General features: G+C 40.0%; 1 protein-coding gene across 8 annotated transcripts in view; it reads left to right on the plus strand.

Annotated features, from left to right (window-relative positions):
* Positions 1 to 2,047: 2,047 nt before the first annotated feature.
* The window catches only part of LOC135204289 (paired box protein Pax-5-like), a 225,951-nt gene continuing 201,473 nt past the window's right edge, over positions 2,048 to 26,525 (plus strand). For 7 of the 8 annotated variants that reach the window (XM_064234437.1, XM_064234443.1, XM_064234441.1 and 4 more), the window contains exon 1: positions 2,049 to 2,742. The gene's annotated coding sequence lies outside the window, so the exon portion shown is untranslated. Of the gene's footprint in view, positions 2,743 to 26,525 lie in introns of all 8 variants that reach the window. The other variant, XM_064234438.1, reaches the window with a different exon arrangement.

Consider the following 26,525-nt stretch of genomic DNA (forward strand, 5'->3'; position numbering starts at 1 on the left):
ACACGATTAATTTTTTCCGAGGATTGTGCAGAAAAGAAGAAAGCTAGTTTTAAACAAATTATACAGATATGAATATAATGTAAAGTTCTGCCTCTCAGTGGTAATCTGTGTAATAAGAATATAACTATACCAGTTATAGGGATTCTTATATAGAACACACGAAAAGTAAATGTAGTGAAGCATTATTGTAGTGATAACCTGTGTAACACAAATATAGCTATAGCAATATAAAGATTCTTAGATAGAACACAGGAAAAGCAAATATAGTGAAATATTATTGTGGCCTTTTAAACTGGCTCATGTTACAAGAGGATAATAGTAACTGAAGAATTCAAAAAAGTGTAAGGTGTCTTATATGAGATCCCGTGCTGTCAAAGCCGATTACTCCTAAGCTGAAAGAGACATAAAAATAGAAGTCAGCTCCCAAGGCTCGTCTGTCTTTGCCAGTTTCAACCTTCGTCCAGTACAAGAAAAATTTCATTTATCACTATTTTACATTACAAGTATCGTTTTTACTCCTGGAAATGTGGGTTTTAACATAATTTCTTATAAAGAGAGAGAGAGAGAGAGAGAGAGAGAGAGAGAGAGTACAAACACTTGACTGGTTTGTTCATCACCTGAGATTGTGAGAAAACCATGTTTCAACACAAGTCTAGGCTAAAACAAACATCAGAAGTTGGACAGAAAAAGGATATGACGATTTGATATTTTACAATTCTCTAAGACTGAGGTTTACCGAAATATTACAAAATATATATATATATATATATATATATATATATATATATATATATATATACATATATAATATATATATATATATATATATATATATATAATGTAGATTCGTATGTGTATGTATATATCAGTGAATTGTTTAGGTAGTATACACTTTACTAGCAACTAAACTGTACATACGGCCATTCATATTAATGTAAAAATATGAGTTAATGTAGAAATATGTAAATGATTAAGGGATTTGTTAATGAAATATATCAAAGAACTTTACACCTCTGATATATTTTAGCTTCAGATATACTAACACCTCGCCATCCCACCATGAAGATAGTCTTCTTACCGAAAACTCGGCTTCCTTTGCACTGACTTCAAGCGTTTTAGTGCAAAGTGGTTTTATTACTTAGAGCAACTTTCGTTTTTTGATGAATTCTCCTCACTGCTTTTTGTGTTTTGAGTATCCTATATAAGTGACAATTATGAAAATTTCAATGAGTATTTTAGCACAGCAATGAAGATCAAAGGGAATATATTATTCTAGGGAAGTTATACTTTCGATTTGCACAAAATAATGTTGATACAAAATAAACAGATAAATGAAATCTATGAAGATTCCCAACTCTGTGGACGATGGCGACGGCAGTGGGGATTCACGGGACTTCGGGAAGCTGAGAGCGACCAAGAAGAAACCTCCTGACCGAAGTGCTGGGATGACGACAAGCGACTCGATCTGAAGACACGTCAGGCGCTGAGCCCTTGTCGTGTGCTACTGTGCCTTGTTAGCGGGGGGTTCTCTACGGCGAGGGGGGCGGGGGCACTCATGACGTCACACCACCAATCGCGGGCGTGACGATGTGAGAAGGCGGTACCACAATGAAACAGTGGAGTTCCCTCCTCCACACTTCTAATCATCAGCCAAGAGCGCCTTAGGCAACTCTAATGCCACTTCGAGTTGAGGAAGGACTGACTGTTTTCAGTTACCGAGGTAATGCAAATGCTTTTGGGAAATCAAAGCCTGTTGGAGTGATTCTGTGTGTTTGAGGATCAGCTTCCCTTGGCGCAGCTTTGTTCGTGTTTATGCATTCTGTGAAAGGCGCTGAATTGTCAGTTTGTTTGAGAAGCTATGGGAGATGTTAGCAGTGCGGTTGCCTGTTATAGTGTCCAGTAAGCATGACGGGTGTGAGAGGCGGGGCCATTTGCAGGGGGGTTTTGGGTGGCGATAAGGAAACGTGTAAGGGCGGTCCAGCAAAGAAGGGGGCGGTGCAGGTGAGTAGGAGAAGGGGGCGGTGCGTGGCGTGCATACTCCAGGGCGGTTGTGGGGGCCCACTGTCTTCGCACAGTTGAGTGGCAGCCGCTTGCTCGGCCAGTCGCGCGTTTCACTTGCTGTTGCAGATATCAGCCGAGCCGAACCACTTCTTCCTCTCCCTCCCTTTTCTCTCTTCCCAGTAGTGTGGCCCTCAGTGTGTATATTTGTTTTCGATTGCCTTTGGGGCCAAAATCGACGTTCTGGATATCTCGTTTCCCTCGTAGGAGGTGCTGATGCAACAGATCCCGATAGAAAAGACAAGTCAGCCTTGTATTGCAATTGAGAGGAGTATTTCTGTCGTGGATTTCCAAATCTCATGAGGACTGTGGTACGCCAGTACATGTTGGGAGAGAATTCCTCTTAGCAGAATAGTGTGAACTTGTTTTGTGCAAAGGATTGTGCTTGTCAAATTATAAGTAAACTTGAATCTCTTGAGCAGATATGCGAGGAGATTTGGTTCATGTACAGTAAGAGGCGCTCAGTAACCCTCACCACTGTGCACTGAAATTAAGTGAGCTGATGAGAACATATAGTGAATGGTGACGCGTATGTCTGTTTGACATTCTTATGAGGCAAAATCCATAAGAAAAGAAAGAAGGAAACAATAGATGGTTGAGTCAGTGGTTCAAGTGACTTGGTGAGAAATTTCTATGAACATTTATGGAAATAATTCGTATGTATGCCAAGGATCACCTGTAATTGTAAGTATCATTCTAGCAGTCCTGTTCGTCTTATGCTTCATTTTCTCCTCTTCCTTCTCGCTCTTCCGATTTCTCGCAACAGAATTTGAAAGTTAGCCTCCACCGTCACCCGCTCTGTTCGTCGCTTTATCGTGTCAGGAATTTTGTTGCATCACTATCCACGTAAATGATTTTTGTCGTAACGGGTACGAACGCGAGAACAGTGGTTCGCAGCTCTGGAGATTTCAACGCGCGCCAGAGAGCGCTCCGATTTTCATTTCTATCCCACATAAGGAATTTGCACCAGAATCAAGTTCTGTAGAAGATTGTCTAGCAAAATGCAGCGGAACGATGGTTGTCGACGATGTTACACTGGTTGTGCATTCATGAATTTCACAAAAAATTGACGAACATTTCGTGCAGTTTATTGATAACATTTTTAATCCATGTATTTACATCGCTTTCTGTATTTGGCATAACAAGAAAAGCTTTCATTTGTGAAAATTCCTTCCTCTTGGAAATGTAAGGAACAGTCCATGTTGTATTATAATCCTCCAGGAACCAGACAGGATGAAAAATGTCGAAGCTTTCGTGTAGAACGTATATTGCGCCACTAAGACTCCATATTAAACTTCTCCATTATAAGCAAAGGTGACTTGCTGCTACGCATTATCATTATAGCCGTTATCATTGCCAAAAGGTCAGTATTCGCTTCAGTTACGAAATAACTAGAAATGGAGTGGACAAGGAAAACGTCATTCCAGTGACACAGAAAGAAAGCAGATTATTTCATTCGCAAGAGAGATTTTTAATGGCATGATGCTGTATCACTCACTGTTGATTATCGTAAAACAAAACCAGTGTGGTGATGCATGCCTATAAATTTATTCAGATTGAAAGGCCTGGAATAAGAGGAACTTGTCTTGGAATCCTGGATGGTAAATGATATCCTTGTGGAAGTACAATAGATAAATCCTGATGGACAAAAACACACTACGGTCTTTTCTGAGAGAGACGAAGTGTAAACAATATAGGAAAATGCAACTGATCTGGATTATGGTGCAGAGTACAAATTCTGCGGGATTTGAACGCCTGTATTTACGGCTCTCCGCTGATTGCCTGCGATAGCTGAGTATTCTCGTATCTGTATGCCATCATAACTTTGCGTTCCTTTTACTAGGGCAATGCAAACAAAGAAATGTGTTCCTCTTCTAAGTCTTTGTTATGTGCGTTTCATTCAGAATTCGCTTTTAAATAATCTCCAAGAACTAAATAAAGATCTGAATAATTCAAAGTATCACTCAGGTATTTTGTTCATTCTTGAAATAAGTAGTTAATGATTTATATCTACCTGTTTGTCTAACCGTCTGTATGTATATGTTGTATATATATATATATATATAGTATATATATATATATATATATATATATATATATATAAATTGACATTGTATAAGTAATTTCCTCCGAGGAAATTACTTATTTGCACCCTAGTCGATTCTACTTAAAAACTGTTTAATTTTCATCTGAGAATGTTGATCAGTCATTCTTTTGTCCCTCTGTAGATATTCCCTAAACCAGAAAAATGGCTCGTTATAAATTGTACTGTAACAAAATCCAGTCATGTGAAGTCACTCTTCGTAGTTTTGGTAATCATGGACAAATCCCTTTAATTTTTCATAAGCCATCATCGTATCACTCGGCTCGTCGTCCCTCGACGGCTTAGTATATTCAAGGAATGATGACTAGAGGTTTTATACCACGTGCCCATAGTCAGCTGAAGCGACCATCATCAGCATAAGCATCATCATCGCCGCCGTCATCACTTGTCCGCTGAACATCTGTCGTGCCGTAGCTGCAGCCATACGACAAAAATTATATTGTCAACGAAGCCGTTAGTTTTGGTCCCAGTCGACATCAAATCCAGCTTTGGGAAGTGGTATGGCATAAACGTTATCAAAATGCCTCGTAAACTGTAGTAGCCACCCGTCGCTGGCCCCCGAGGATGAACCAAAAGAGTCAACAACAAATGATAAAAGGCATATGTTCATTCCCCTCATATATAACAAGAGTCTGTTATTCTGTTGTTCTACTCTGGGCTCGCTAACCGCTGGGTATATGAACAATACCACCTGCCCCTCGGTCATTTCGTCGCCAATTATCTTGGCATACGGCGCTCACCCTCTTTTGCTCTCCCCGCACCCCATTAACTTTTACTTCCAGTTTAATGGGAAATGAGAGGAAATGATGTTTTTGCCTTTTCAGTTTAAATGACAAAATGGATCTGAGCTAACGCGCGCTTGTATATTTGCGTGTTATTTCATGATATCACGGGTAATTTTCAAGCTAGCTTTAGTAGGAAACTTATATTCGATTCGGTTTAACAAATAAAAAGCATTTGACAAGGTAAGAATGATGCCACAACAATTTATGTAGAACTAACTCTCACAGTATTCAAAGAAGGTAATAAAAGGAAACGATGTAAAATTACTAATGAATTTGGAAACGTACGGATTATAGCATTCATTAATTACACGCGAGTGTTTCGAAAACTTTTGCTAATCTAAATGACAAACCGGAATCAATATCTTCCTTCTTATTAGAATACGTAGCGCACTGTACTCATAACGCTTGTCATCCGAGTAGTGATTTGCATTACTTTACAACGAAAGACAGTTTAAAGAACGCAAGATCCTTCCTTGAGCGTTTCAGATTAATCAACCGACACCAACGAGCGGCAGGAATGATCAAACACAAATATGCCATTATCCACAATGTATAGCTTTACTGCTCAGTGCAAGTGTGCTTAGTAATCCCAGAGGGCGTATTAGACTTCCATGAGTGAGAAATTTCCATGAAGAAATAAATACTTTCGCACATCTCTCATCCCGAAGTGGCAGCCCAACGGCGTTGCAACAAAACGCGAGTGGAAAACCGCAACTCGTCAAACCAAATAATGATGGTAATGATTCGTGTTCTTTCTCCTCCTCTTCTTCTTCTTCTTCTTCCTGTCCTTCTCCTTTACACCCTACGTCCCTTTTATCGAATATATTCCTTCCTCGCCCACCTCCCTCCACCCTCTCACTTCCGTCGAATGGTAAGGGAGGAGGACGAGCAGATGCGTCCATCCATCGTGTCATGCTTGCCTTTTGGGTGTACTTCGAAAAGAGTGACTCTAGATATTAAAGACTGCAGTTTTGGAAACCTTTACTATTTAAAGCTATTTGCAAGTCTGTAATAAATTAAAGATTCTGTATTGTGTGAAATAAACGGCTTACCTTCTTCATGAATGAAGAAAGCTGATGTAACTAGCTAATACAAAGGCATCTAGTTCCCTTATAATTGATACCTAAGTTGAATGTATATGACAGAGGCTCAGATTAGTTGGAAAATGGATTCATGCATGTATTGCAGCATATTTTTTATAAGAGATAATACATTCGTTGGAATAATCCACCTTTTAATGTCGTCATTCACAAATCCATCATTAGACGGAAAATCTGTAACTCAGAATGAACCGCTTATTCTCGTGGAATGATTTATTATCGTAGTAAAGTATTTCATAATTAATGTTTCTAGTCAACTGTGCTGATAAGAAGATGAATCTAGGTACAAAAATCACTGGAGATGAAGACATATATATATATATATATATATATATTATCATATATATATATAATATATATATACATTATATGATTTGAGAGAGAGAGAGAGAGAAAGGTGTCATTTCATTTCCTTTCTGAGCTTAAAACTTCATTCTGCATAACGTGGCTATCAGCCACTAAGTCTGTATAATCCTGTATGATGTCTGTATCTCCCAGTGCTCGTAAGCCATTCAGGGATATGGGCTACTATACTAAGAGTTTAGGTCATTTCCCAGTGGATAATAGCTTGAATTCGAACTGTCAAAGAATAAATGAGAATGTAGGATCTTTCCTTTTCGTGTAATGCCTAAACCCCAGAATTTAACAAAATAAAAACGCCTTTTATTCTAAATACCTACATAAGTAAGTAGTAGGATAAAGATGTATGCCAGAGTACAAAAGAAGAAAGTAAAATTATTAGAACATTGAACTCTCTCTCTCTCTCTCTCTACTATAGGATCTTTGCTTTTCATATTGAATGCATTAAAACCAAGATTTGAAAACACGCATTTTTTCTACATACCTACATAAGCAAGTATTAAGATAATGATGTATGCTAGAGTAAAACAAAGAAATCACTTAGAAGACTGTAGTTTCTCTCTCTCTCTCTCTCTCTCTCTCTTCTCTCTCTCTCTCTCTCTCTCTCTCTCTCTCATTGCCCGACGGTGGCCGACCAGTTCCGCAGGAAGCTGTTGGGTCCCCATCACTACTCCATTCACCGACCCCGCCCTTCTTTTGCCCGCACCTACATACATTCATACACACACACATACATACACGCACATACATACGTGCATAAAATAGTACATACACTCTCAAGACTATATATGTATCTATATATATCTAATATATATATATATATATATATATATATATATATATATGTGTGTATGTGGGTGTATATATATATAGTAGATTGACTTGATCACTTTAATCTTAATTCGTTTTAGATAAGTCTTTATCTGGAATTACTTAAGCATATAGTAGCCCTTCAGTATATTGCTATTTTCGTATTTCTTCGTCATTTCATGTATAACAATTTTCTAGCTAGAAATTGTCCTTGCTACAAAATTGTTATCTTGACGTTCGATTTAATTCGCTTTTACTACTTTTGAAAATATTTCTCCAGAATAATTCAGTAAAACGGCCAGTTTATAATTCTGCGTCCATTTGTAAGTTAAATTCCTTGTCTCATTTTGCGCTTCATGCTTTCTGAGCTCTGTGACCTATAAAAGTAGCGTAAGAAAATTCACGCTACTTATAGCGGTTAAAGTGAAAAAAGGAAAAAAAAAAGTCGATTCGGCGAAACGGATATTGGTGGCCAGGAAATCCGAAGAGACAGGAAAAAGGAGACGAACGATAAAGGAAAACGTAAATCATCTTTCGTCTCCGGCGAGACGGTATGCAACCTTCGGCGACCGCTGCTCTCCTCCGACTGAGCTCCATCTAGAACAGAAAGGACTGGGAACCTGAAGTCGGGGAGACCAACCAACCTCGATCATCCCACCCCTCCCTCCCCCCGCCAACTCATCAGGACTGGGGCTACCACCCGTAGCGAGTATAGTAGTCTACCCTGTACCCTCACTCTCATCCGACATGCCCACCTGCCAGAACGTGACCCACCTACTTTTCTGCTTACCTCTCTCTCTCTCTCTCTCTCTCTCTCTCTCTCTCTTCTCTACTCGTATGTCTTTCATTTTATGATTCTGCAGCTCTTCTCAACTTTGTTATCCATTTTTGTGTTTTAAAGTTTATCTACGCACGCGGTGTTCACACAGTGTATACATGTGGACTCTACTTATATATATTATATATATATATATATATATATATATATAATATATATATATATATATATATATATATATATAATATATATATATATATTATATATATATATATGCCCTTGTGTCATCTGAAGGCGCAGAGGTCTAAGGAGTGCAAATCCCTTAGGATAATAATAGCTTACAACGATCTTGAGCGAAGTGAATGCATTTGTCTCATATAATGCGCTCGCTTTGTTGTCTGTACATCGAGTTCGGAGTATCCTTTGCCGAAGGAGCGTTTTCTTGTTACTTTGTAAGCACGATGAACGCTACCTTTTACCTTCTTATTAAATTGCAATTAACCTAAAGGATAATGTTCGCATTTTGCGAAATATACGTAGCGATATCTGCGTTCAGCGATACAAAATAAGCTCAGTAGTCTTTAACAATTGACGATCACCAGCGTATTGATATTTGTTTATCGTCATTTGATGTCCTCAAATGGCTGGTACGTTATTTCGTTATACAATACAATTTCGACGAACCGCTGAAAGTATAAAACGGATTATTCTTCGTCTCAAGATTTTCTTTAATTCTGAGAAACGGGATCAGGACGGAAATAAGCAATTTCCCTTTTTAGCAAAGCGCTATGACATTTACATATATGTATATGTACGAACGTGTATGCAATTACATACGGAATTCGAGAGGCTTCTCTCTCTCTCTCTCTCTCTCTCTCTCTCTCTCTCTCTCTCTCTCAGGTAATTAGAGTCCTATAGTCATGGTCAGTCGAAATTTCACTTCGCAGGGACTCTGTACACTCACTCCCGTTAATAACGCGTAATTGGCCACAGGAAAGACGCCGAGGGGTTAATTATTGTGGAAGTACTACTTCCCCCACCCACCCCACCCCCTCCCCCTTCCCTTTACACAACCTCCCCCCCCCAAACCAAACGATCACCCTCCAAATCGTCATGTCCTTGTGCAATTAACTGGGAATACTTCCCCCCTGTGTCTGTCACCGTCTGTGAGCTGCTTTCATTCATGGGAGATGACGCCCCTGAAGGGCCATATTCATGCCCACCTCACACCTTTTCAACGTAGTCTGCCCCTAGGGAGGTAGTGCCGTCAGTGCAGCTCGCGCGGTGCACTGTAGGCATTACTAAATGTTCTCCGCAGCGTCTCTTCGGCCCCTAGTTGCAACCCCTTTTATTCCTTTTTACTGTACCTTCGTTCATATTCTATGTCTTCGATTAACTTCCTTTAGCCCTGTCCGTGCGATTGTTCCAACATTATCTCCAGCGCTTGGTTTTGGGCCTGAATTTTATGTTCTAATTCCAGTTCCAACCGAACCTCCCCCACCCCAAATAATCGCCTCTTGAATCAAATCATTTCTTCGATTTTTACCAAAACTTGCGTCCATCCTCCATCTCCGGTTCCGATGACGTTTTTGTGCACACTTCCTTTTTTCCATTTCCGTTTGTTTAAATTTCATATATAATTTTTTTTACCTTCCTTTCCGTGGAAGCGTGTGTTAACCTCGCCATTTTTATACATCCTTTCTTCGTGATATTTCCTGCTGAAACTTACTAATTTCGAACGGTGCTTCCGTATTCCCATCGCCAGGCGTTGCCGACTTATGTGGTATCCTGTTATGAATTGCTTACGCCTTTATAATATGATGTGATTGAAGCTGCCGGCATTACGATTGTTAAAATGTCGTATCAATAACTAAATTTAAACGGATGTTTCTTTATTAAATAACTAATGCTTTTCAAAACGTCTACCCAATTCGGAGAGAGAGAGAGAGAGAGAGAGAGAGAGAGAGAGAGAGGATAAGAGAAAGGCTGAGAGTGGGAAGAGACAGGGGAGAGAGTGGTTAGGAGAGGGAGGAGTCGAGAAGAGGGCGAGGAGAGTGGATGGGACCCGCTAGAGGAGCTGGACAGAGGAGAGACAGTGGAGAGGGAGGGGGAGGCCCGGATGAAGGGAGAATGAGAGAGACGAAGAGATTTTTGAAAAGACTTTAATTATCGGTCCCTTTTCGTCTTTTCAGTGAAATCGTCTGTTGATCGTGTCATAATTTTGATGCCTTTTAACATGTGGCATTCATGTTGAATATAATAATTGAAGAAACAATAGGAGATAATTCAGTTGTTACCCGTCTTCAGTTTTAACTGCGTATAATTCGCATGTTAAATTATATTTTCCTTTATAATTCTGTATAAAGTAAATCACATCGTTAAACCTTCGGCATTGGCTTTGCAAGCATATAGGCTCTCTCAAATGATAGCGACCACTTTATTTAAGTTCGTTCATTTTATTATTATCGCTGCCAGTATCGGTAGGTTCGATACTGGAAAGTGCAAATTATTGCGTCCGCTTTTAACTTATTCAAGACGTGGTCCATTTGCTCTCGCTGTGTTTACTTTTACCAGCCCCATCTGGTCCAGCCTCGGCGGAAGAATTTAACACTTGCTGTGTTTTTAATGAGACGCCGATAAGCATATATAGGCGTCGGAGCCTGACGCATCAGCTCACCTGTCTCGGCCTCGAGAAGAGGTTCTGAATTGATTTTGTTTATACCTCGACTCCTACGCACGCAGAATACCTCTAAACCAAACCGTACCCCTGGGGAAAAAAAATCAACAGTGATAACATCATATTCCCTCGTAAATATTTGCTTCTTTAAACAGTATCGGGCGTCAATAACCTAGATGTAGTGACGCCAGTTTTAAATAGCCACAAATCAGTCAATTAACAGTAAAGTAGTAAGTCGTCTCTTTATTATTCGCTTCTGTCCCTCCACGCTTTCGAACAATAGAAAATATTATATGTAATCCAGTCAGAATTTTCTGGGAGCCTGATTTTTGCAGTATCATATCTTTAATGTATAATTAGTTTTAATGTCATTTTTGGTGAGGTGTGCCTTTAATGGGTTTACATTATAATTCCTCAATATTAGAATATTAAAATTATTACGTCAAGAGAGTAGCCCAATGCTATAAATTAGAATAGACGTCGTGCAGTTTCAAACACTAATTGATGTATATTTGGATCTATAGTATAGCGCTACTTTCTAAGGTAAAAATTTCGGTGATTTCAACATTGCTCAATTTTGATAAGACCTATTAAAGACACCTCTCACCAAAAAGGACATTAAGAAAATAAAGCATGATTTACAAGGAAATTATTATACTGGGAAAATCAGGGCCCCCAAAATTCTGACTATATCAAATACAATATCAATTCATGATTCACTGGGAATGTCAACATTTTGATAAATTCCCATTTTATATTTATCGGAAAATACTGAACGAAGAACTTGACAACCATTCTTTAATGCGCAATATACAGAAATGCTTGTTGAAATTATATGTAATTGTGTCTAGGTCATTCAAAATGTTTTATAACAATAAAAAAGATAAGAATTATGACAGGAAGGTTACTTGTTACTTCAATTATCAGACCTTAAATCCCTCATGTTACAGTGCCTAGATATGTAATTCAGTATGTTTACAACAATAAGAAAAATAATCCTTTCACGAGATAACTAATTATTTCAGCTAACTGATCTGAAACCTCTTGAAATTGAACCGCAAAGAGGGACAAATTCACCTGATATCGGTGTTTGTCGTTCATTTTTATGTAATTAGTATTCAGCCACTCTGTTTAACATGGCAATAGCTAGCAGCATTATTTGAAATGCTAATGAGCTCCAGAATATAAGTGCTCCTCGAGAGAGAGAGAGAGAGAGAGAGAGAGAGAGTGAGAGAGAGACTTTTAAAACATTTCACTGCTAAAGTGGACCTTGTAATGTCCTGCGGCTGGTTACGTTTGCTCAAGTATTCAAAAAAGTTATTTTTTTCTCTTATCCTTTTTCCTGCAGGTCATTCCTTCCCTCAGAAGACCCACGATACCGATTCCATTAAAATCCTTTCGTCTACAAATATCAGATTAAAAAAAAAAAAACGACTTCGGTATCCGAATGAGCTTCCATTATCCACCGATCGCTTTGTCGTTTATTGATGGAGCGGTGACACGGTGCCGGACATAAAAAGAGTTCCCCCATCCCCCCTTTCCCCTCCCCTTCCCCGAATATACTCGGAATATTTTTAACCTTGACTTTTCATAAAGAGATTTATGCAGAGTCTGTAGGAATGGCCTGGCTTGGTAGAGAAATCCCCTCTCCCCCTCCCCCTACTCCTCCCGCTCCCCTCAAACCCTTTTGACTGTTGCGCCAAATCAAAATCCTTTGTGCGACTCGCTTCTCCTCTTTTCGGGGGCCATTCGCTTTGCCATTGCACTTGCACTTACGCATCGGCCTGCCCCCACCCTCACCCCCACCCCCACCCCCGGCCCTCTCCCCTCCACTTAAATTTCCGAATTCTTTTGCCTTGGCACCCTTTCTGAACTTGGTCTTAAAAGCTAAAAGCAAGATGTGACATCCCTTAAGCGGATTGCTGCTCGATCGCAGTCGAGGTCTGTGGAAGATAAAGAGAGAGAGAGAGAGAGAGAGAGAGAGAGAGAGAGAGAGAGAGAGAAAGGTAGATATTATAAATTTGTCGTCCGAAGGTATTTCCCACCAGTCGGATGTGCGTCATTCTTCGGTCTTGTGAGAGTTTCGCATCAGCCTCCGAAGGAGATGGCAGCCAGCATTTGAATAATGGCCCTTTTGAAAGATGGGATCACTTGATAGCATTCTGTGGGCCCCCCGTGAAGGAACGTCTCTTCGGGTCGTCACTGATGTTATTTGAGATAGCGTGGCCACTCTGTTCTTCAGTCGATGATGGTCATTACAGTTTGTCCGTCCGTCCGTCTGTCTTGTCTGTCTGTCTGTCTGTCTGCCGAGATACGTAGTATTGTGATTAGCCGTTTAGGAGCGGTATCGGGGATCTTAACTGTGATGGCAACAGGTCAGTTGCTACCAACCCCGTCAGCCGTCAACTCGAACTTTGATTTATGTCCAGGCTTACGCGATTTATTTCGGATCATTCACATTGAAACGCCTTATCCGGGTATTATATGATTGACTTACATTTTGATCTATATAATGATTAATTTGTTAACTAATTTTTACTTTTATAATAACCGATCGCTTCTTTCTATATTCCTATTACGTTCTGTTACAGCTTTCAGGTGAACACCATAGTCTTTTGAAGCTTGAATTTCAAGCCCTGTGGTGGGCTTGTTGTGCGTAAATACAGTTTATCTAAATAATAATAGTAATAATAATAATAATAATAATAAAGTTATATTACCATTTTGCAAATGACCATTTGTGACGAGGGAGAGGGCAAATTATCCGATCGGCCCTTATTCCACCTCTGACTTTAGGCCACCTTCTTTTAAAAACCTTGTGGCCTCAGGTCTGACAGGTTTCCAAAATCTCCCACCACCTGGTCCACCACCCTCCGCCTCTGGTCCACTCACCAAAGAGTGTATAACCGGAAGGGTAAGAAGCTAATGGACTTAACTCCGAGACCACTAGCAGCCTTCAAAAGAACATTAAGAAAACCAGTTTTCAGAAATTGGAATGCCCCTCGGAAGAAGAAAAGGCAGATAAAAAGTTAATCGAAGTATTTCAGAACTGTCTCTGATGCACTCTTCTCTCTCTCTCTCTCTCTCTCTCTCTCTCTCTCTCTCTCTCTCTCTGCGCCGTTGTCGGGAGATTATCGTCATTACTCCCAGTACAATCATCAATTTGCGTCGTGGTAATAATATGTACGTGCCTATAGCATGTTGTTATCCATGTTGTTATCATAAAACATTCCGATGATTTTTTTTTTTATTTCTTAGTAAGGAAAGATGTGTGTCAAATGGAGTGATATGTAAATTGTAATGGACTCGAACACGTGTATTGACGGTATGAAAAGGAAAATGCGTCCCTTTTTTAAATTCTGAGATTTAAAAGAAGTGACCTCATGATTTTTCATAATTGAGCGCCATAATGTGGTTATCAGCATCTGAAAAAGAGATGCAAGTTTCGAGTTCCTTGTAAAATGAAGGCTGAATCTCTCTCTCTCTCTCTCTCTCTCTCTCTCTCTCTCTCTCTCTCTCTCTCTCTCTCTCTGTATAAAACTCTTTTGAACATCAATTTTTCCCCCAGACTGAAAAAGTTGATCACGTGATTCGCGTATTACTGAATATTCATCTTCTTAAAAGATTTTAGTTCCCATTGAAAATTTTGCATATTTTTCACGAGAGACCCATGGGTAAAGGTAACTCCTTATTTGACTATGTTGCATTTCGTGAAGACTTAATTATCATCCTTGTATCAATAAAACTTTCCATATTGCAAGGTACAATAAAACTTTCCATATTGCAAGGTAAAATTTGCTTTTGAAAATATCTAGTGGCCAGCGATCAAAGATTTCGCAAAATTCGCTTACTTGTTTATAATAGAATTAGTTGGAAATGAACACAAAAGTAAACGGCGGTTATCAGTAACCAAGAGGAAAATGTCTTCTAATTAAAGATCTCTTGGACTCTCCCCGAAAATCTCAATTGAAGAACAAAGTCCTCTATCGTTTAATCTTACTTTCGTTCCCGACTCGGTTCTCGAAAAGTCTGACCTGCGTGAGGATAGTACAATGGTACACGACTTTTATCGAAGCGCTGTTCGCCATTACTCTTAATTAGGAAGGACTTAAAAAAAAAAAGAAGAAGAAGTCTGGTCCCTGACACTTGGATGCGGGCGCATGCGCAGTGACCACGCCAAGTGTAACGAGAGTTACTTTTACCTCTTTTCGGAAGGTTTGTGTAAATATACGTTAGTCGTGTTACCTGTAAAACTCGGGGCAAGTGACGTCTTACATGCTCCAGAACGCCGGATAGAGCCTTTTTTTACATGAAAAACTGGCACACGACATTTTAAAACTGTCCACCCTTATTGCCTGAATAATGCGATCTCCTCGCAATGGGCAAGAATTTTCTCATACTGTTTAATTATCAATTACGACAACATCGCAAGCACGAATAAAAAACCACAGTTAGTCACGAACCAAGTGACAGCACTTTCTTATTCCTTTTTCATAGCCTCATCCGAACGAAATAATTGCAAAAGATTAATAACAGTCAACTGTACCCCAGTATGTCGATTTCAGGGCAAAATCAAGTTTTAGTTAATTACTACTTGATGGATATAGCGAATGGTTGTATTGTCACATAGGACTTGTATATCCACCTCGTCCCTGATGAATGCTCACGATGGACGATCTCGTTACATAATATTCGAATGTTATAAAGGAAAACAACAGTTTCCCATAACAGAAAACGGGTTATTGGCTGGAAAGAAAACGGAAAGTCGGTGTAAAAGAAAACGGACACGATAAAAGAAAACGGGCTAAGCGTTCCCTACATTCATGTAAATATCATAGCACACCGATCGTCTCAGTTGGTTTAGCCTGAGTCCAGGGGTACACGCCAAGCCTGTGTGTACATTGACTCTTCATTATTTTTACTGTAACTTTACCCATGCAGGCTTGAAGTTGGTTTAATTTAAACCAGCCAATATCTGCCCTCATAACAGTACAGAATCTGCTTATATACAAACAAGTGCATTTTAAATTTAATCAAAATTAAACCCAAACTAATATTATACCAGAAGGAAAGTCTGGCAAACATGTGTTTTGAGAGAATTACACTTGATGATACAACAGCGAAAGTAGCATCACAAATAACTCAGAAATTCATTCCTTATATTCTTAACCCCAGGACTAATCCTGCCTTTTAGTGACTCCACTCATATATGATTTTATGTATATATCAATACAAATTTTAAACAGTGAGCGCTTGTGCGTATTTTTCCATGTCTCTCAGCGTGAACTGAATCTTAGTCATTCTTAACTCATTATAGTAGAGTAACTTGTATAAGGTACTTATTAAAACTTCCTTATCGAAAGGCATCTTACATTTGAGAAGCCCTATCGAAACCTCCAGCGATCCTTACGCCATAATTTTTTTTCTACAATGAATCAGGTGATTCCTAGGTTATGTAACGGTTTCATTGTCAAATTACTGGCGGTTTGAGCTGTCTTGTAATCCAAGTGGCAATTCAGAAAGTTCCGTAAGAAAAGGGAAGGGAAGCTGCGACGTGGAATCCCGGGAACAAAAACAGTCATTGTCGTATAACACGAAATTACTTGCGACTGCGACCTTGAATTTCTTTGGAAGGAGAATGTTTGTTTCCTTTCTTTCGTGTGTGATGTTTTTTTTAAACGAAAGCTATTCACATTCAAGGCGAAATAGTAACAGATAACAGAAGGAGCTATTTTACACCTCTGCTCACTCGTTAACGCTGCCGAATTAAGGATATCGTAAAATATAGATTTCTGTCAGTCTCATGCATAAATGCAACGCTAGGTTTTTTAATACTGTTGTACATAAACAGAAGTGTTACTCCTCTAATTTAGGGTCGCTGAAACTATGCAACCTTTATCACAACTCCTTTTTTTTTATTCATTGTCTTGTCAAGTAAAGTAAACTAACTACTGAGTTATAATTTATTTATGAGGAATTATTTGTTGAGTAAAGGTTACGTACGTAGTACATTATCATACATTTCTCCCATGGAATATATTGAGCTTGGTTACTCAAAAAATAAATCTACGTTAGCATATATTCTTCTCAGGGAATACATTAAGCTCGGTTACTTTCGGAGGGTAACCCAATTACCCTCGATGGCTACCCCCTCCTACTCGTTTTTATTTTATTTATTGTAGGTTTTTTTTTTTTTTTTTTTTTTTTTTAACCAGCTAAAAGGTCGACGGTGGCCCGGCCGCCCTCCTGTGTTCATCGCTCTCCCAAGAGCTATGTTGCCTCCAATACCGATGATTTACGCCGACGGGAACGAGGTACTTGAAGCGACGTTTATATAGAATGCGTGAGAGGTTCCTCAGACGGGAGAATGCTTTACGATCACGGCCGTCTTTCGGGAGACGCGGTTGCGAATCCTCGCGACGTCTTGGTGATGAATCCGCGGGGAAGGCGTCGGCCGTTTACCTCGGAGCTGAGGACGAAGTCTTCAGTGTCAGAGAGAGAGAGAGAGAGAGAGAGAGAGAGAGAGAGAGAGAGAGAGAGAGAGAGATCTTCACTTACCCATAATTAAAATGGTGATACGAGACTTCTTCGGAAGGTGGGCCAAGAACGAAGCTCCCAGATATATATATATATATATATATATATATATATATATATATATATATATACTATATATATATATATATATATATATATATAATATATATACTTGTGTGTGTGTGTGTGTGTGGGTAGAGAGAGAGAGAGAGAGCCAGTCTTCACTTTTTACCCGTAGTTTGAAATGGAGATACGAGACACATTTTTCCCCCCACTGGGTGGGCGGAAATGAAGGGGGGCCGTGATTGATGGGAGAAGAGCTGGTAGAGCAGGATGGACAAAAGTCCTTTGTGTTATCTATCCATAAAGACCACAATGGCCACTACGGAAGATGGATGTTGGTCTTTACACGAAACATGCAGATACCGGCCAAACCCTGAACTCGGGTTTTGGGGGACGGGGTCGGGGGTGGGGGGTGGGGGGGGGGGGGGGGGTGGGTGTGAGGGTGCCGCCGTGTTTCTCCTCCAGATTAATGGTCTTTCGTGAAAACGTCGAGACCAGCGCCGTAGAAGAGGAAAAGACCAGTTCTAGGTCTCCCTCTGGTCTCCCAAGTATAAAATCCGGGATAAAATGTTGAGAAAGAAGAAAGCCACTGTGCGATTTCATTCTTTCCCTCCTTCTTTCTTTCTGAATGATTCATGGCGTTTGATGAGAGAATGTCTCGAGGTTAAGAGGTACGTCGCTCGCCTCACTTGCTGGAGGAAAATGGTTTGATCCCGGGCGAGGAAACAAGGCGTCATACTATTTATTAAAAATGGGAAGGCGAATTCATTGATATTTTCTCTCTCTCTCTCTCTCTCTCTCTCTCAAACACACACACGCAGTCTACGTATATTATATGTTGACTGTATTCTCATTTATTCCCTTTTGTTCAGCTTTCGGAAGCATTTGTTGATACCCCCCCCCCCCCCCTCTCTCTCTCTCTCTCTCTCTCTCTCTCTCTCTCTCTCTCTCTCATTCATTCCCTTTACGCAGCTTCCAGCGTGTCTTTCTAAAGCATTCATTGATACTCTCTCTCTCTCCTCTCTCTCTCTCTCTCTCTCTCTCTCTCATAGTTTGTATTACTTATTTACTTTATTCTTTTTTATTCCCCTTTATCGAGCTTCGAACGGAGCTTTCCAAAACGCGAGATAATGAGTCAGCCTCGCGTCACATAATGGGAATCACGCAAAATAATTGTGAGAGAAATTCATGAGGGCGATTTCCCAAAAGTGAAAACTTTCTCTCATCTTATCTCCTCGGCCCCTCCCCGTCCCCCAGTCTTACTCCTACCCTCCTCCCCAAACCCGCATTCCCATGATAGTGTTGAAGACTTTCCTCTCATCGGAAGCTCTCTCTATTCCATACAGTTTTTTTGTAAGATATTCTCTCTCTCTCTCTCTCTCTCTCTCTCTCTCTCTCTCTCTCTCTCTCCTAAGGGGAGCCGGGGTTTGCTAATTCCAACCCAACCAGAGTGAAAGCTTTCATTGATGTTCTCTCTCTCTCTCTCTCTCCTCTCTCTCTCTCTCTCTCTCTCTCTCTGCATGTATTTCAGAGCTCAAGTAATCAATGCAAACAAGTTGTCTCGGAAAAGATGAATATAATTCTGCGTCCATTCAAAACCTTTACCTCCGGAGATAATCGCGATCTTGTTACCGTCATTCCCGGAGAGGTTCCCATGGCAACTGTAGATTTCGTCTCGCTGTCACCTGTCACTGTGTTTTGAGCCATTTTTAAACCGTTAAAGGAGTTGTTGTGTTGCTGACAACTTTTAAAACCGTTAAGAGAGTTAACTACGTTACAGATTTTGTAACTTGACGGAAGTTCCTGTGTCACCGACAGTTTATAAATCGATAATTACGGTGCTGCTGACAGTTTCCAAAACCGTTAAAGGAGTTACTGTGTTGTTGACAGTTTGTAAAACCGTTAAGGGAGTTACTCTGTTGCTGACAGGATTTAAAGCGTTACAGAAGTTGCTATGTTGCTGACAGGTTATAAACCGATAATTACGGTGCTGCTGACAGTTTCCCAAACCGTTAAAGGAGTTACTGTTTTGCTGACAGTTTGTAAAACCGTTAAGGGAGTTACTCTTGCTGACAGAATTTAGAGCGTTACAGAAGTTGCTATGTTGCTGACAGTTTTGAAACCGGTAATTGCGTTACGGTGCTGCTGACAGTTTTCGCTAACCGTTAAAGGAGTTACTGCGTTGCTGACAGTTTGTAAAACCGTTTAATGAGTTACTCTGTTGCTGACAGAATTTAAAGTATTACAGAAGTTGCTGTGTTGCTGACAGTTTTGATAACCGGTAATGGAATTACGTTGCTGCTGACACTTTTCGAAACCGTTAATGGAGTTACTGTGTTTAAAGGGGTTACTGTGTTGCTGACACTGTCCAAGACGTAAAGAAGGTATACTATGTTGCACTCTGTTGCTGACAGTTTTAAACCCGTTAAAAAAGAAATTATGCATTTGAATTTGAATTTGAAATGCTATGCGAATTTCACATCCTAGACATATACTTTTTTTTTTTTTTTTTTTGCCTGCTGTCAAGAATTCGACCGCCAGAAGGGAAAGATATCCAGAGTATCTGAGTATCTGCTTAAAGTAATGTCAAAACCACAAGAGTGACCTTGATGGTATACAACCGCCTCCCGGGTTGTGTGATTGTAAAATACAGATCCGGCTAAAATATCCAAAAAAAAAAATAATAATAATAATAAAAAGTTCTTTCCGATCATGGCGACGATCTCCCAGAGTTCTCTCTCCCCCTCCCATCCCCATGATCGTCTCCGGTTCGGATCGCGCGACGCAGATGAATGTCTTTCCCGCGAATGAGACGAGATTTTTCGGCCTTACGTAACTTAACCGCCTGACGCGTGACGACGATCTGGATGCTATGTGGAGGCTAAGTACGGATAAGTAGCACGAGGTCGCTAATTCGCGTCCAGCGCATAAACAAAACATCCCTCCCTCCCTCCCTCCCTCCCTCCCTCTCTCCCTTCACACCCGGCTGGATCGGGGAGGGTGATAAACAGATGACGTCATCGGGTAATAAACAGTGACGTCATCACGTGTTTTTATTATTATTTTTATTTTTTTTCTCTCTGAAGGTCTAAAGGTTTAGGTATTCTGCTATAAGCACTACCGGCATCCACGAGACCTTCATTTTGTTGTAGGAGAGCAGCTAAAATATATATATATAAAAAGTATTTGTAATAGCATAGCAGCTGAGTACGAATTGTGTCATTGAAAAATGTTAATTACCTATGTTTGCGTAAAGCTCGTTGTAAGTGCGCAGATGCTTTGCGAATTACAACAGGAATACTAACTAGGAATCAATATTTTGGATATATATATATATATATATATATATAGATATAATATATATATATATATATATAAATATATATATACACATATATATATATATATATATATATATATATATATAAATATATATGTGTGTGTATATATATATAATATATATTATTAAATAATATTATATATATAATATCTCGAATATAGAGCACAGCCTTTGATACCGTGAATCTCAGTGTCATTCACGTCAAAGTATTTGCAAAACCTCAGTGTCAACGTTCTCTTTTTATCATTTGAATAGAAAAAAAAGAGACAGAAAAAAAAGTCATAATACCGTAAATCTCGACGAGATGATAATTCTGATTCCTGGCTACATCTTGCGCAGTGGTAAAAGTCTCCGGCAGTCAAGGATGAGTCAAATATATCGTGATATTTTTGCCGTGCGCGTGCGCCTGCGTGCGGACGTGTCGCTACGCATTACTCGGTGTTATTGAGACAAGGTTTAGGACTGAGGCTGTTTTCCGTCCCATTCTTATCTGCCACCAGTTGTCGCCCGCGCCCGGATCGATCCCAAATCAAAAGATTCGTGCGCATATACAACGGCTCATGTAGAAATTCTCTCTCTCTCTCTCTCTCTCTCTCTCTCTCTCTCTCTCTCTCTCTCTCTCTTTGAGCTGCTGTCATAAGAGCAATTATGATCAACTTTATGTTATTCTCGCGTCCTTGTGTCCAATAATCTCTCTCTCTCTCTGTCTCTCTGTCTCTCCCACACGCCAGCTGTGACCTCGGAATTGCATTCTGTTGTAGTTGTAATTGGTTATGGTTGTAGTCGTAATTACGAACGGTTGTAGGTGATATTGTTGCTGCGGTCGGTCGATATTTACAGGATATTTCAATAGTTTTTTTTTTAACCTAGTGCTTCCTTGAAAGAATCAATCAGTAATTACGCATTCGGCAAACGTACACAAAAAAGCGGAGAGAGAGAGAGAGAGAGAGAGAGAGAGAGAGAGAGAGAGAGAGAGAGAGAGAGAATTTTTAACCAGGTAGGGTTATCACGTTAAATGTTCAATTTTTCCCACAGTTATCATTGCTAACTGTAGCTCGTATGAAAGTTATCTTATACGTACAAATGCATTATTATTATTATTGTTATTAATTGCTTACCGACCTCCCCCCCGATTGTTATTATTATTATTATTATTATTATTATTATTATTATTATTATTATTATTATTATTAAATACCGATCTCAGGAAGGGCTATACATAGGATCTTTTTTTTTTTTTTTTTTTTTGCATAACTTCTCTTCGAAAAATCCGTAATTTCCTTTTTTCAGTCGGTAGTTTCCTTTATTAGTGCGTAATTTACCTTATAAGTGCGCAATTTACTTTATAAGTGCGTAATTTACTTTGTAAGTGCGTAATGTCCTTTATAAGTGCGTAATTTACTTTATAAATGCGTAATTTCCTTTATAAGCCACCCAAGTCATTCGTTCGTTGTGTTTATAGATACAGGGATGATTAATCATAACAAAAGCAGAATAAAAGATAAAAAAAAAGTAAAAAGAAATCCATATAAATTTAACCCATATATATACATAACACACTTTTCTCAGCTCGAGAACCAACAAACGGTATACCCGTAGGATCCCAGAACATCACCAGAACAACTATAAGGGAACGGTAAATCACGGGGCGTGATCAGATGAGCTGCCTCTCCCGCCTAGTATCGACGTCTCGATCGCTCCGCTATTATTTATGTACCCTTTGTTCAATTTCATCTCTCTGATTTTCTCCGCTAATTGTCGGTGGAGCGAGTCATCTCGTGCCGTAGGATCTTACCCCTTCAAGGCGTAGATAGACTGTGCCCCCCCACCCCCCTCGGACTCCTCAACGTTTAAGGACGGGGGATTCCGGCATCCTTCGGGAGGAGGTCTTTCAGAACCTCCTCCGGGTTCCTTCGTTCCCGTTCGTCCGGACATACTCAGGGAGGTGGTCTTTTTAAACCAGGTCTTTTGAATTATCTCCCGTTCGTCTGGACATACTCAGGGAGGTGGTCTTTCAAAACGAGGTCCTTTGAAGCCTCCTTAGGAGAGTCGTAAACGATTTTCCAGAATAGACTCGTTCGAAAGGAAGCATTACAAGCCTCCGACGTGTCTTGCTAGTGTTCCGAGGTAAGCCCTTTGGTTTCCGTCACAAAGGCTGGCGCAGGCGCAGCAGCCGTAGCCGATCAAGATGTTCCGAGAGAGAGGAGGGACTGACTGCCTATATCGTGACCTTCCGACTGACCCTCGTTTTGAACTCCTCCTCCTCCGCCTATATACCTCATTTCTCTCTCTCGGCCCGACGCTTCTCCATGCCTATTATTATTTCCCAAAAGTCCTCTTGTTCATCTCTTCGATGGTTATCGACGTCATTCCCCCCCTTTTTTTTTCCCTCGCACAATGTCCGTGTTTTGTTTCTTTCATTTCTCCAGCCGTCCATAATAATGCTCTTTACGTTTCGAACTCCCGCATGTCTTGATGGGATGCTACAGTCGCTTATCTCCCTCCCCTACTGTGTCTATTTGATATATGTATCCCATACGAGAATTGCTTTAGCTCGGTCTGCAAAGTGCCGACAAGTCTACATAGGCAGACGATATTGACCAAATGCGATTTAAACATGAATGCTTAAAAGGTCTTATCAAAGGACAGGATGATGGATGAATCTATGACATAACAGGGATACTCTCTCTCTCTCTCTCTCTCTCTCTCTCTCTCTCTCTCTCTCTCTCTCTCTCTCGACCCGAAAATCAAGCATCTCCCTTTGAGAGAATGAGATGAGTACTTAAATGTGCTTGACAAGGGAGTGAATGATAGATGAACCCATGACATAACAGACGTACTCTCTCTCTCTCTCTCTCTCTCTCTCTCTCTCTCTCTCTCTCTCTCTCTCTCCAGAGATCAAGCATCGACCCTTCTTCACAACCTAAGAGATAGAAAGCTCCTTTAGACGTAGTACCTTAAGGAAGAAGGGCAGGCGATGATGAAAGCCTTATTATGGAGGTGGAACCGACAGAGGGAGAGAGAGAGAGAGAGATTCGAAGGTCTTCATCGAGCCATCGAGAGGCCAAGATAAAGTGCGAGATTCGTCCTACAGATTATATATGAAGAGCGCGAATGAATGCCCTCCTATGCTATCCACTATACTGTACATCGTCCCTTCGCATCCAATCGTATATCATATATAGGAGAGTGGATGGAAGGAGGGGGAGGAGGGGGAGGGGGGAAGGGGTGGAGGTTGTGGTGTTGGAATATCAGAGGTCAGGGCTGCAATCTTCCTCTTCTTTGTTTATATTGCACTACGAGGGATGTGACGGGCAACAGCCTCCTCCAGAAGGCGTATCCGTAACGTGTGAAGTCAGTGTTTTTCAGAGATCGACAAGTTTGCATTATTATTCAGAAAATGTACCCTGTTCTTATGGAACAGGCTCACAGAGTCACAGAGTCCATCAACTTGATATTCAGGCTTCCAAAGAATACGGCCTTCATTCAGTTCGGTATATCAGAGAGCGGTGCTGTACCATGATGTCGTGTTTTTTAGAGATGAACACGTTATCATCATTATTATCATTATTATTCAGAAGACGTACAATATTCGCATGGAACAAGCTCACAGGGGACCATTGACTTGAACGGACTGTCGGTAATGCTCGGTTTGTCGCCCATTGTTCGTAAGTTTTAATTTTGTGGAATATAGGTATTTGTCATTTACATTTTGTGAACATTATGTATATTTAGTTGTATTTAGTGAAAAATGGGTATTTCTTGTTAATATTTAGAGAAAATAAAGCGATTTTCATTTATACTTAATGAAAATGAGGTTTTTCTTATTCATATTCGGTGGAAAATAGGTGTTTCTTGTTATATTTAGTGAATATTGGACTTTTTTATATTTAGTGAAAAATTAGGTATTTTTAGTCATATTTAGTGAAAATTAAGTATTCTTTATTAATGCAAAAATTAGGTATTTTTTGTCATATTTAGTGACAATTTAGTAATTTTTACGTATATTTAGTGAAAGTTAGTTATTTTTAAATTACATTTATTGAAAATTACATTATTTTTATTTATATTAGTGAAAATTAGGTCTTTTTGAGTTATATTTCAATGCAAATTAGGTATTTTTGAGTTATATTCAGTGAAGATTAGGTGTTTTTGAGATAGGGTTTTTGAAAATTACGGATTATCGAGTTATACTTAGCGGAAACGATGTACTCTTTTTGTGCAAATTATTTTTCCATATATATTAACACCGCAAAAACTGGTCTGTCGGTCACGAGATCTTTTAAATGCATTACGGGCGTCCCTTTGATAAACTTGAACAAAAGACTGGTTAAGTCAGATCTTTGACACTAAACCCAAGACAACTCTCGTTACATTAACTTCACAGAGCTCATTAAAACGAACGAAAACCAGCGACATCTGAGGAGGTATAATTCTTGATCAAAAGACAAAAAAAATATTCATTTGTGGTATGGTGAAAACTTTAAAAAACAAAAAATTCAATAAGGCCACGTTCTCTCTCTCTCTCTCTCTCTCTCTCTCTCTCTCTCTCTTCTCTCTCTCTCGCCGTTACTTGAATTTATTTAGGCAACTACTTTTATGTCAAGAAATACAAGTATTCTTGCGATGGTTAAACCATTTAACAAATAGAATCTCTCTCTCTCTCTCTCTCTCTCTCTCTCTCTCTCTCTCTCTCTCTCTCTCTGGTAGCATAATATCACTGCACCAGTTCGAGTGATCATTTATCTTCCGCTGGGCTTAATCTCGTGTCGCATAAACAAGGCATAGATGAGCATAATCTTCTATCTCTCTCCCTCTCCTCTTGGGCGAGGAGAAAGCGTGGCTAAGACTAACTGTTAAAGATCTCTCTCTCTCTCTCTCTCTCTCTCTCTCTCTCTCTCTCTCTCTCTGGCAGAGCCACAATCCTCGTAGTAACGGGCATCATGATTTTCCTAGTCCTAGGCGTGGCGAGGAAAATAATAAAATAAAGGGGGTGGGCTAAAAAATGAATTAAAACGGGTAAGGGTCTAAAAGGAAAGTGGTGTTATTTTACAGAGATAAATCCAGAGGCCAAAGGAGAGCTAGTAAAACACTCCCCTTTTAATCTGCTGGTACTCAATCATTTTCTCGGAATACCAAGAATCGCCCCGCTTCGTCCGAAGGTGTGTACCAAGGTGTGTACCAAGGTGTGTACTAAGCGTCGTGCGGGGGCGTGTGTATCAGCCCAATCCATACCTGCTCCGCTGCGGGCAACGTGTCGCCAGAGGTGTTAGGTAGCTGGCTGGCTACGCCAGTTCGTCGAGCTAACAGGGGAAAAATCGTTTAATTGCCTCTTTAAACGATGGATGATGCTGCGGATTGTTTATTTCAAGAGAGAAAAGAGGGTGACGTTTCCGGTTTTCGAGTGGTTTTAAATTAGAATTGACAGGCCTTCGTTTTCTTGGTCAAGGAGTGGATGCTGGACGAATCTTTGGCTTAACAGACTCTAGACTCTCTCTCTCTCTCTCTCTCTCTCTCTCTCTCTCTCTCTCTCTCTCTCTCTCAAAATTAAACAAGAATGCTTAAAAGAGTTGTTAACAAAAGACGATATATGATAGATGAATTCATACCATAACAGACGAGCTCTCTCTCTCTCTCTCTCTCTCTCTCTCTCTCTCTCTCTCTCTCTCTCTCTCATAAGAAGAGGAAATTACTACACTACACTAGATCTTTTGAAGAAAATATGATAATGAATTAATCGCATGCGCTCGAGTCTCCGCCGCTAACCTGACGCAAGAGGTTTGGTCGCTGGGATTCCGTACTCATGAACCAGGTGAGCTAGGCAAAGTTGCCTCGTGTATCATCACACACGCTCTCAGCACCTACTTGGCGACTTGATTTAGCCATTAAGGGCGAGTCCTTCCTTGTTCTGAG

The sequence above is a fragment of the Macrobrachium nipponense genome, chromosome 44 (assembly GCF_015104395.2).
Source record: "Macrobrachium nipponense isolate FS-2020 chromosome 44, ASM1510439v2, whole genome shotgun sequence".
In the NCBI taxonomy this organism is placed as follows: Eukaryota; Metazoa; Arthropoda; class Malacostraca; order Decapoda; family Palaemonidae; genus Macrobrachium; species Macrobrachium nipponense.